This window comes from Lutra lutra, chromosome 4 (genome assembly GCF_902655055.1).
Source record: "Lutra lutra chromosome 4, mLutLut1.2, whole genome shotgun sequence".
In the NCBI taxonomy this organism is placed as follows: Eukaryota; Metazoa; Chordata; class Mammalia; order Carnivora; family Mustelidae; genus Lutra; species Lutra lutra.
This window is the reverse complement of record NC_062281.1, coordinates 47,521,875-47,534,828: the sequence shown is the minus strand read 5'-3', so window position 1 is coordinate 47,534,828 and position 12,954 is coordinate 47,521,875.

Below are 12,954 nucleotides of genomic sequence, written 5' to 3'. Positions count from 1 at the left end.
ATTTGTGACAGAAGGAAGGGAAGTGATTTTGTTTTCTACCTGGAATTTTCTGTCTGGAAATGTTAATAATAATGTTTTTGGTAATAGATTAAATTCATTTGAAATTGAAAAATTAAAAATTTTCTGTCTCCATAAATTTTGATACATTTGATTTTTCTGGAAATTCTGCCATTGCGTCTGAACTTTCACATTTATTGCCTTAAACCCATAACAGTGGGTACCGATACCTCAAACAAATGACAATAGCCTTGGATTTTCATGGCCATTATAGATGAGAAATGAGGAGGGAAATCAGAACAACTTGGTATTCTTGAAGAGCTTGGTTTCATAACAGAGGTAATTCACTATCCTTGGCTTGAAATCTATAAGTAAATGTTTCCCCTGAAAATATGCAACCCTGGGCCATTCTGTTGTCAGTTAAATAAAGATTTAGATGTGCATTTTTAAAAAAAGATTTTATGTATTTATTTGACAGCGAGAGAGACAACACAAGCAGGGAGAATGGAGAAGGGGAAGCAGACTCCCTGTGAGCCAGATGCGGGACTTGATCCCAGAACCCTGGGACCACGACCTGAGCTGAAGGTAGATGCTTAAATGACTGAGCCACCCGCAGGTGCCCCTAGATTTGCATTTTCACACTATTTCTCTTCCAGGAAACTCCTACCTCAAGAAATTGACACAGAAAGTAGTCTTCAGCTGCCACTACCACTGGAGCAACTGAAAAAAGGAAAAGACCTATGCATTCTTATAAAATCAACTTACAAAGAATAAACATAATTTTAGTTAGCACAGTGACTGAAGAATCAGAATTGATTTATCAACGAACAGATATTCATTGAGCATTTTAGTCATTGTTTCCATTAGTAACAAAGCAAAAGCATCAGGCATAATTTCCACTTTCTGAGGTCTTACACCCAGGACAGCAAGAGATTTTGAAGAATGTGATGTAAGGAAGCATATTATGGACAAATGTAAGCTAATAAACTGTAGGAGTTCATTTCAAGGACTTTTGGGGGGATAAATTAAAAGAGTGTTCCAAACAGAAATAAGAAGATATCCAGAGGTCTCAAACTAGAAGAGGTCTCATGGCTCGAGTGTTAGAAAGAGTCTCATAGAGCTTCAGTAGAGCTAGAAATTGGGATAGTGGCATGAGATGAAGCTGGAGAGGTAGGCAGGAACAAATATGTGTAGGGTTTTGAGGCTCCAATGTGTTAGCTACAATCGCTCAAATTTAGTAGTGTTTAGGTGATACTGTTTCTTTCTTCATGGACTTTAGAATTGTAAAATACAACACTGAAAACATACAGGCATGGAGAAACATGTTGGTGGAGAGGTAGAACAATATGGAGTTACAATTTTCAGCTTGTCCTTACTTTCCATGGAGTCTATGCTTTTGAATGCCAAGCTGTAAAAATATAAGATGAACCTGAGTAAAATTATGACTATGCACTGAGTTATTAAGTTATTACCATAGAAATGAGGCTGTGTGTCTATGGTGCCATAAAAGCACCTCTTTGTCATTCTATAAGGTATCAGGTAAACTTGGGTGTGCTTACAGTGTGATCATTAATGAACTCATATGGGTGAGACCTGAGTTCCAGCCACTCAAATGTTGCCTTTTTAAATAATAATATCAAAAATATGCAGGGATCAGCTGAAAAGAAGATACAACAAAGCAAACAAAGAGAAAACATATTTTACCAGTAAGAATGATCTCTTCTGTCCTTTTCCTGACCGTAAATGACTCATCTTTCTTTGGACAGAACCCATTTTTTTTCCATTCCCCATCACTTTCCAGAATGAAAGTTCTGTGCCCTTTGCTCACAGAAATAAGGAGTAACCTTTATTTAGCTTGAGTCTTAAACACTCTTCAGATCTCCTGAGTATCCTGATGGAGTCATGTGGCATTCTGCTTCTTATACTTTCATAACCCCTGTGAATAGCTTAGGCTACTTTAAATTTCTGACTGTGAGAAAAACTGGAAGTTCTCCAAAGAGCAACTTAATCCACTTCTTGACTTTCCTAAGAGAAAGTTCTTGATTCTGTGATTTCTCAGCTTCCTGTAAGTAAAGCCAACTGGGACCCATGACATATAATGGAGAATAATCTCCATTTTGAAATCTGGCATTCACTGAAGTGTTAGGGGTCCTAAGAACACTTTTGTTATAATACTATTTACACCCAAATCCCTTTTATGAATAAGTCATACGTGGTCTTTTCTCTTTCAATTCAGTACTTATCCTAATTCAGTTTATCAGTCAGTTGGCTAATATTTAGAGGAAGGACATCTGCTCTATGCCTAACACTCTACTCAGTGCTTTAAGGGAAGTCCCTTAAAATAAGCAGCTAATTACATGAATGTTCATAGAACGCATACACCCATAAGTGATTTCCCTCATAGAATCACTTCAAGAAGTAATACTTCCTCTGATCATAGTGTTACAATTTTTCTTGAGCCATTCGTCTGGAGACACCTTTAGACCCAATTTATAAGTCATGAAAAACTCAATCTCATGTTTGGGTAGGAACTGTTAACACAGACCATGAAATGAAGAGATGGTAAATCCTACCATAGTTTAGAGTAGGAAGAAATCTTTCTAGTAGAGATCGGCCAAGGGATGGCAGGGCATCTGTTCCACAAACAGCAACCTGCTCAGCATCTTTAAGGGCTACCTTTAAATAATCTCCTAATTATAAATATGTTAACAAAACTGTGTACCTCCCTGAGTGATTTCCTTCACAGAAGTACCCCAGGAAGTGGTATTATGATACTATGATTGCTAAAATATTCTTATGCTCTCCATTTGAACTTGTCTTTAGACACAATTTACCAGCCTACTGAAGACTTAATCTCATTTTGTTTGATTACAGTTAATACAGTACACTACATGAAAAAGGAAGTTGGGCTATAGTTTGGAGCTGAGAGAAAGCACTGAAATAGATTGACCAAGATATGATCTATGAAAGAAGATCTAAACTGGATCTTGAATACAAGCAGGGTTTATCGATGTCCAGAGAGATGGAGATGGCATCCTATATGGAAACAACTGTGTAAACAAAGTCATCCATAAAGGGCCACACAAGCGCTCTTTCTGAATGTGTAAATAGATGTGGCTGGAAAAAAATGTGTAGGAGAAACACAATTAGGGTGGTAGTTTGTACCAATTATGGAGAGTTCTGGGAATGCACAAGTAGCATGAGGCTGTGATAGCCCTAAACCATATTCCCAAACCATTTTTATGATCATGCACTAAAACCTTCCCATTAACAGTTAGGTGGGATTCATTGTTTGGCAAAACCTCAGTCCCGATAGTGCTCTCATTAGCTAGTAAAAGCAAGGTTCTTACTAACAATTTCACAATTCCCACACACTTCTATTTTGTCAGAAATTTAGAGCTAAAACTATCTGATGAAGACCCTAGTACTTTTGGAAAATCAGTAGGAGATGTATAGAATAATAAGTGATCCACTTTGTTAAAATGCTTAGTGAAAAATATAGTCTATTTTTCCAACATTGATACATGAAAGACAATTGTGGAGATTATGTATGTTTGCAGACAAATCTCTTTTTCACCAAAGCTGGATGTGTTGGAGCTTTCCTCCAGTTTACCCAACTTTTTAAAATTCGCAATTGGGTGAATTATTTATGCTATTCTCCTTGTTTTATATTGTTCAAGATCTTCTTGTCTTGACTCTTAATCCATTAACTTGTCCATAAGCCTCAAAATCTGCCACCTATGCCATTATGTTAGACACCAAGGCAGTGCTTAGAGCTGGTTGTATAATGCAGGCAGAGATCGCCTTCATCTGGCAAATTTCCTTTGTGAAATATATTTAAATGTTCAGGGCCTTCTTCTTTCCTGATCATTCAGTCATGTCCATGACCTTAAGTGATACCATTTTGATACTTGTACTAAGTGTTATGAAAGATTGGACAGGATAACATTATAGGACTTCCTAAAAGAAAAAACAAATTCAGGCTGGAAATAATTAAGGAAGGCTTCCTAGTGGAGAAGAAACCTGAGGTTAGTCTGAAGGATAATCTGGAGCTATCTGGGCAAAATGTAGAGGTAAATAAACGCTGCCATAAGGCATGAAATAAGAAGAGGAGAAAGAAGTGGGGCTTTGAGGGCATGGTAGGTAAACTTGGCAGATACGCCATGTGGGTAAGCAGTCAGTCTGGGATGGGGGAGGGCAACAACAAGACTGGCACAGTGACCAGGGGCTGGTTATGAAGAGTCCTGCATGCCACCACATAGTGCAGTCCTTCACCCAGAAGGTGAAAAGATGACAATAGTGAATTTTAAGCAGGAGCATTATACAAAAGATAAAAAAATTTAGGAAGATTTTTCTAGCTGCAATGCAGAGAATGGGTTAAAAGTGCTCAAGACTATGGGGTGCCTGGGTGGCTCAGTCGTTAAGTGTCCGCCTTCCCCTCAGGTCACGATCCTAGGGATTGAGCCCCCCATCAGGCTCCCTGCTCAGTGGGAAGCCTGCCCCTCCCACTCCCCCTGCTTTTGTTTCCTCTTTCACTGTGTCTGTCTCAGATAAATAAATAAAATCTTAAAAAAAAATTTTTTTTAAGAAGTGCTCAACACTAGAGATAAGGAATTCAGCTAAGAAGGTATTTTAATATTTTGAGGGAGAGATTATGGAGGCCTGACTTAGAAACATGGTAAAGGGAAGAAGAGGGAAGATTTAGGTATATTGTAGGAGTAAAATCAACAAAATTTTGTGCTTAACTGGATGTGAGGAGTGAGTGAAAATAAAATTTACTCTCCGAGGATTAAAAAGCATAATATATATACTGTTTCTCTCAAGCTAGCACTCAAAAATATTAGTTATGATTTTAATTCTATTTATGCCATGTTATTCTGTCCATTACAGGGATAGAATTTCTTGTAGTTATACAAAATTGACTTCCTTAGTCTGAAGTTGTTTCCAGCACGTATTTTCAAGAGAATTTTCATGATATGTGTAGTTTGCTGAATTCCTACAATAATGTCAATTATTTTTGTCCAGGTATTATTGGTCTGGCAGTGGCTTCTCTTTTGAATTGTGTAGCTCAAGAGTATATCCTTTCTCTCTCTCTTTCTCTTTCTCTGCATTCTGCTTATTTCCCAGGTGGTGATGAGAGATTTTATCCTAACTGGATAGCAATCCATATTCTATAAACTTAAGTCCTAAAAACAATAGTTCTTTCTCCTTCAGTCTTGGCCAAACTGGCAAAGATGCCATGACCTAAAAGGAGGGTCTGCATGACAGTCTTAGACAGCATACATGACCCATTTCTGCTATTGAGACAGGATTTTATCAGCTTTAGAGAGTATGTTTAAAAGTTTTAATTCTAAATGGATTTTAAGTGCCCTCCCCCTTTTTTCTTCTTTTAAAATCAACATTTTCTGCCTCTTGTCTTTGTTTTTAAGTGTTAACCCACAAATTGAATATAGGCTGTGCTTGGCAAATGAATATTAAATGCTTTTTCCTGGAAATGTGTTTGCTCATTAAATTTGACAGTCATTGCTTATGTGGTAAATGTTGTCAGTGCCAAGAACTATCTGGCATGGCTGCCAGCTACAGGTCCATTATTTTAATTGCCTTTAACCTATAATCAATATTTACTGCTTTCCATAGAAAGAGACTGCATAGCTAAGCAGTATGAAAAGTGAGTTTATTCTTCTGCACCTTGGTTTCTGCCTTTAGACTAAAAGATAATATGAAATGCTTCCTCTGGGTACTATGTTCTTTATCAAAACTGTTACCTACACTTGTTTTGTGAATGCTCATATCAGCCAAATCATGTCTATTTGAAAAGAAGCAGTTTAAATTTATGGCTAAGCGAGACTCAAACTTCTATTTCATCATAAAGTTATCTACATCGTTTTGCTTTTGTCACCGGACGACGGTTCTGTATTTTAATAGCATTTTTTGAGGAACGCATGCTTTCAAGCATAAAGTCACCAGGATTTGCTCTGGGAATTTGGAGAACAGCTAAGCCTGCAGGTAAAAATGAAGAGACCCTAAATGAGAATGGGCAGGGCGCAAAGGCTAGAATGGTGCTTTGATCTTTTAAACATGTAAGCTGACAATGGGGAACCATTGAAAATTATTAAACTGAGGCAGCGCTATGTAAATGGCATTGTAAAAAGACCACTTTAGGTAATATGAAGTGAAACTGAAATCATGGATTCAGCAAAAGGGGATAGTCTTCATACAAACAGGAATCAAAAGAAATTCAACAGTATCATGCATCAGGAATATTTGTGTGTGTGTGTGTGTGTGTGTGTGTGTGCGTGTGTGTGCGTGTGTGTGGACAGACCTTGGCACATGAATCTTCACTGAAAGATTTTTTTATAATAAATATTTGGAAAGAACTTAAATTTCAGAAATCAGGGATAAGGATGCTATGATACAGTTTTATGAAGCCATTGAATTTGATTTTAAAGTATATTTAGCTATATAAATTAATGTTCATGAAACATGATTGACATAAAATAATGTTCAAGACACATTAAGGGAAAAGTGCATATGTATATGATATACTCATATTATATGCAAATAAACAATCTAGAGGGAAACATAAAACTGTTATCTCTAAATGGCCAAAATATAGTTTACTTAAATTATCCTTTTATTTAGCTTCATTTTCAGATTTTTACAGTGAGCACTGTATGCATAATTTCTGCAAGTGTCCACATGATAAAAGACTATGCTGCTATGCTATGGATATAGTCATGAAATTTGAGAAAAGAGCACAATTCTGGAAGTCAACATTAAATTTAACTGGAATTTAATGACCTTGAGTTTATTTGGATCCCTATTAAATTTCAAGTGATTGACCAATATCACCACGAATGAAGCCATCCTTCAAACATTAATTTGATGTGTATCATAACCCTACTTTGTTAGGAAATGTATGAAGAGGACAGTTTCACAGTCACGGAACTTATGTGTGGTGACTTATTAGAGCATAGCTTTTAGCTTCCCAGCATAATTATATTAGTTAAGGAATACCTACAACCAGCAAAGCATTGAAGTTTTCAGTTACAAAAAGATGAGCATCTCTTTCCAAATAAATGTTTGAACTCCCTTGTATTCTAACAGAAAGTATCTTTAGCTAAAACAGAATTAAAACGAATTAAACAAAAAATTTGTAACATTAAAATCATATATGCTAAGGATGGAAAAAAAATATTTTTCCAGTCACTGAAAAGACGCACCAACATTAGTTGGTATACATTACATTATACTTCATTCAAGAAATATTTTTCATTGTCTATCTTGTGCAAGGCACTGTGTTAAGCCCTACAGAGCATCAGAAACTACAAAATATACTTTGATCTCAAGGAGGTAACGACGAACAGTTGAAATGACATAAGTATTGACAACCAAAAGCAAGGGAAATACAAGTATAATAATATGAATCATACAGATAAACTAATTTGACTGGTAGCAAACAGAACTGCTTAAGTCTTAGATTTTTAGGAGAAACTGAAAACACTGAGTACCCTCCCATCTCAGAGAGGTCCAATACACCTAGGACTCATGAAGAAATTATGAAAACCTATTCGTACTAACCATCATTACCCCTATCATGTTCCTATAGATAAAATGGAATCCACTTTATTGAATGGTTTCAGCTAAAAGAGAGGTTGTTGTATAGAGGAAGGTTTTGAGAAACTGAAAGATTACTTTTGCATTTAGTAAGCATGTAATGCAATTGATAGCTGTCAAGAAACTCTGATAGATCACACCTCCTCAATCACCCTAGGTCTTAGCTAAGTAAGGGTAAGAATCTAGACATACACATATTTTATTTTTCTTAAGAAAACCTTAATTTCTCATTTTGACTATGGAGTATTTATTCACAGTGCCAAAATCGAGTGATTGCTGATGGTTTTAAAACACTGCTTCATTTAGTAAGTATAAAGTTTATATCCACAGGCATCGGGTAACTAATTCCTTAAGAGTTAAAGCCATATAACACAGGATGGCATAAACAATATGTGTTTTTCTTAAAGACTTAAAATAATGATTCTGTGACATTTAGAGTCAGACAATCCATACAAAACAAGCCTTGTTCTTATCTCTTATAAGTATTTCATAATAGCAAGCAAACACAGGAATTTGAGAAGCAACTTATTTATTTTTAGCAGAATGGGATAAAATACTGCCACTGTGCACTTAAAAGCAGGGAAAGGGAAGCTGAATTATTTAATCCATCTTTTTTTTTTTTTTGAGACAGCTGACTCACTATTTGATAAAATAAATAAAATCCCTACCTTATTCTTTATACCACCCAAATTGTTTGAATGTGTAAAATATTTAAATATGAAAATAATTCACAAAAATAATGTAAGAAACCTTGCTAGGTTTTAATTTTTTGAAAGTTTTCTAAATGTATTGCAAGGCAATATTTGTGAACATAAAAGACAAACTTGAAGATGTATATTTCTTAAAGGCTCCTTATGGGATACATACATACACAATGAGTCAAATATAAAGAAAAAGTTGCTCTACACACTCATAGAATATATAGTTCTGATATAACTCCTAAACATCCTTATCCTTTGTATTTTCCTCCCCTTAATGTGGGCTGGACCTAGTGACTAGTCTCTAACATATAGAAATTGGCAAAGGCTATGGGTATTACTTCTGTAACTAAGTTACAAAAAGACTGTGGCTTCCTCTTTCTCTCTGGCTTCCATGCTCTCTGATCACATGCTATCCTATCATGTGGACACTTGGGCAGCCTGTGGAGAGGCTCATAGGACAAAGAAACAAGACCTGCCAGCAGCCATGAGCTTGGAAGGGGACTGCCCCCCAACTGAGCCTTGAAACGACAGTGACAGCCTGCCTGACACCCTGAGCTAGAGCCTCCCAGCTAAGCTACACCTGTTTTCCTTTATCTGTTTCCACAGAAACTATGGGATAATAAGTATTTGTTGTCCTAAGCTGCAAAGTTTTGGGATAGTTTGTTATCCGGCAGTAGATAATTAATAAACCTCATAATTCTTAAAATAGAAATTAAAACAATTAGAAATAATTATTCCTATATCATATTGACAAAGATTGAAGGTTAATGATGCCCACTCTTGACAATGTGTGGGAAAAGGAACTCTTGCTTACTATTTGTAATGTGTAAATTGGTTCAATTTTTAAGGGAAGATAATTTATCAATGTGTACTGAAGTTTTAAAAGTCCATTCCCATTCACCCAGCAATTTATCTGATAGGTTATCTGTGCAAGTGCCCAAACTGTGCATCCATCAATAGAGAACTGATTATATTAATTACAGTTGACATATGTAACAGAATATTCTATGGCTTTTGTGAAGAGTAAGGTATATCTGAATGTGCTCACACGTGAAGTTGCCATGGAAGTAATGTTTTCTTTGCCTTATCTTCCACTTCACTTTGCTCAATTTTCATGACTCTCATTCCTGAACCTGATGGTGTTTTGTGCAATGCTTATTCTACCCATTAGGAGGACAGTTTGAAGATTAAGATGTTGATCCTAGAGCTCACTGTCTGGGTTCACATCTCTTCTCTGCCACTTCTTTTGTGACCTTGGACAGCTTTCTCTGTGGCGCAGCTTCTTCATCAGTTAAGTAGTAACTAATATTGTCTCAGGGATATGTTGTAAAAATGAAATGAGTTTGGGCACCTGGGTGGCTCAGGATAATGCCTTCAGCTCAGGTCATGATCCCAGGGTCCTGGGATCAAGCCCCACATTGGGCTCTCTGCTCAGCAGGGAGCCTGCTTCCTCCTCTCTCTCTGCCTGCCTCTCTGCCTACTTGTGATCTCTGTCTGTCAAATAAATAAATAAAATCTTAAAAAAAGTAATGAAATAAGTTAATGTAACTCAAGACTTAGAATAGTGCTTGGAACATAGCACAAACATTCTAAGTGTTGATTAGTTTCTAAATTGTTAAGTTATTTGGAAATGAAAGTTTTTTAGAGAGACCTCTCTAAACTTCCCAAAGAAGAATTTGGGAACATTTCTGGAGGATGGTTGAGCAGCAGGTACTTTCCAGGATGTGATCTTAGAATAGTTTCATCTGATCTGCTCTTGGCACAGGTCTCCTTCTAGGGTCCTCCATGTTCAATGTTGTCCTCCACTTAGTTATCAGGAGACTTGTGTGGATTGGGTTAAGACCCCACTCTAGAAGATTTACATGTGTTGTTTTGGATATTAAAAAAAATTATTTTCACTGCAACTGGCCAAATATGCTTTTACATTCTCTTGAATAATATAAAAGAAAATGCCCTTGACCCCACTAATAACCTATTGCATTTCTAGATGAACCCATCATTACCAAAGTGCTGGTTTCCAGGTACCACACTCTGATGGTCCATCCCATGACCAGCTTGAAAATGCTCATGGAAATTCACTCTTAAACATGTAAGAGACTATGACTACAATGCAGGGGGAATATTGCAGATGGAGAAACTGCTTCTGTACACAGGAACAGGAAACTCACAGAATATGTAGTATTTAGGAGGACACATTAAGAAAGTAACTAGAAGTGAAAGGGAAACCAGAAAGAAAGACTACCTCATTAAAGCTAAAATATTTGAAATAACTCTTATATTTTAAAAAGGAAAGTATTATTGGTGCTATGATTCTTCAGATGATAATTATGAAAAAGATATAGAAGATTATAAAAATTACAGAGGTTGATGATGGAAAGCCAGGCAAAGAAGACCTAAACTAAGGCAGTGACAGGGAATGGGGCTGGATTTTAGAAACTCACCCAATGCCATTTAGGAAGATACATAAATAGGATGAGGGTATGGATATAGAAATATATGAGTGCCGGTATTTTACTACAAATCCAAAAAAAAGTAATTAATTTGTATTAAATACCTAGGAAAACACCTCTCAGTCATGGCTAATATCTACTTAAAATTTTTACTGTACAAGATAAAAGAAGTGGATGGATAATACAGTGATGATTGCTCTCCACTACCTAGTTTGGAATCATTTTAGAATAAATACCTTGCCTAATTCTTAAGTTTAAATCAAAATGTTCAAAAGTTTTGAAGATTTTTTTAAGTTGTCTTTTTTTAATATATTTATTTCAACAAATTACTGGTATTTATATGCGTTTTATTATACTGATATTTTTCTTCCCCTTTAGCCTTCAGGACATTTCAGGAACCAGGGAGAATCTGAGATTTTGCTTTACTGGCAAGTTAGCAAGTTTCACTGATGCTGCCAGTTTCAAGGATATTGAAAACTGACACTAGATACCTGGGTCAGAAAAGAACTTGATGACCCACTGTGAAGCACACAGCATGACCAGCATGCTGTGGGTTTGGGTCACCTCCTTTCGCCATGTCCCACAAGAGCAGTGTGAATGAGGCCCTGTGAAAGCCTGCCCGTGTTGTGGCTTTAGTGCCAGAGAGGAACTCAGTTTAGGAATTCACGAGTTCTTGAGCGGGCAGTAAGCCTGCTGCCCTTTGCTCTAGAGAAAGACAGTCTTTTTATTCTATTGCATAGTAAGCTTGCTTGCTTTTGCTCCAGAGAGAGAAACTATTTCTATCTATATCAAAGGCTGTTAGCTACACCAAAGTCCTTGAAAAGATAGTTTATAACAAAGGGCAGTAAATTACTTGCTTGCAAGACATGCAGAAATGTGAGAGGCCCATGGAGAACTGTCTCCCAACAGGCAAAACAAAGCAAAAGCAGAGTATCACATTGCCAGATTCACCAATGTTGTTCCAGTGATGTAACATTAAATCCTCAGTGATGGCCCCAGTCACCAGTTAAATACTTTGATTCAGACCCATAATGCAAGTAAGAAAACAATATTTTAATTTTCTGATTTCTAGTGGATATTATTTTTTAGATTTACTCTAAAAGACATTTATTTTCTGCTGCTATATTTAATATAGGAACGTTCGATAATGTCAATTTATGAAAATAAAAACACAGAAATTTTCAACTAGATATCTATGCAAATATGCATTTGCATGAAGTAAATATGATTCCTGAAAATTAAAAATAAAATATCAAATGAAATAGGCACTGACATCTTTTTTTAGGAACATTTATATATTTCAAACCATTTGAAGGAGGGAGGAAAAACATGTTGTTCAAATTATGTGGATTAACCTGGATATATTTTAGTAATGTATGGCTGATTTTAACATTCTATCTTGGTATAATTGTCTACAATTTCTGAGCACCTTGCTGTGTACGTTCATAAAATACAAATACTATCTTCCTTTCACAAAAGACACTTTACCCTTTATAGAATACTTCATTATTTAAAAAACATATTGGGGCACCGGGGTGGCTCAGTGGGTTAAGCCTTTGCCTTCAACTCAGGTCATGGTCCCAGGGTCCTGGGATCCAGGCCCGCATCCGGCTCCCTGTTCAGCGGGGAGCCTGCTTCCCCCCCTCTCTCTCTGCCTGCCTCTCTGCCTACTTGTGATCTCTCTCTCTGTCAAATAAATAAACAAAATCTTAAAAAATATATATTAAAGCAATTACTTACCTAAGATACTAGGTTTAGTGCCAATCCGAGGCCTTGCCAGGCTATATCCAAATCAAGAGTGTTATATTTAGACACTTCCTGCTGGTTACTTCTCCCGACACTGTTAAAAATATTTTCAAATACACAGAAAAGTGAAAAGAATATTACAAGGGAAATCTATGTACCTTTCAATTGAATTAACAAACTAAGATTTTCTCATGTACCTTTTTTGGTAACAATTTGAAAGGAAGTTTATATTTTAACATGCTTCTCTCATGTTACTCCAATGATTGTTACCTCTCAAACTGAAAAAGTTCAGTTCTCATAATAGTAATGTATTTTTTTATTCATTTTACAATAAATACAAAGTGGTTTTAAGTTACAACACCAAATCCTATGAAAAAGAAAACTAATTAGAAGTTCAAAATTTCTTTGCATTTCTTTTTTAATCTTAAAATGTATTCTACTAT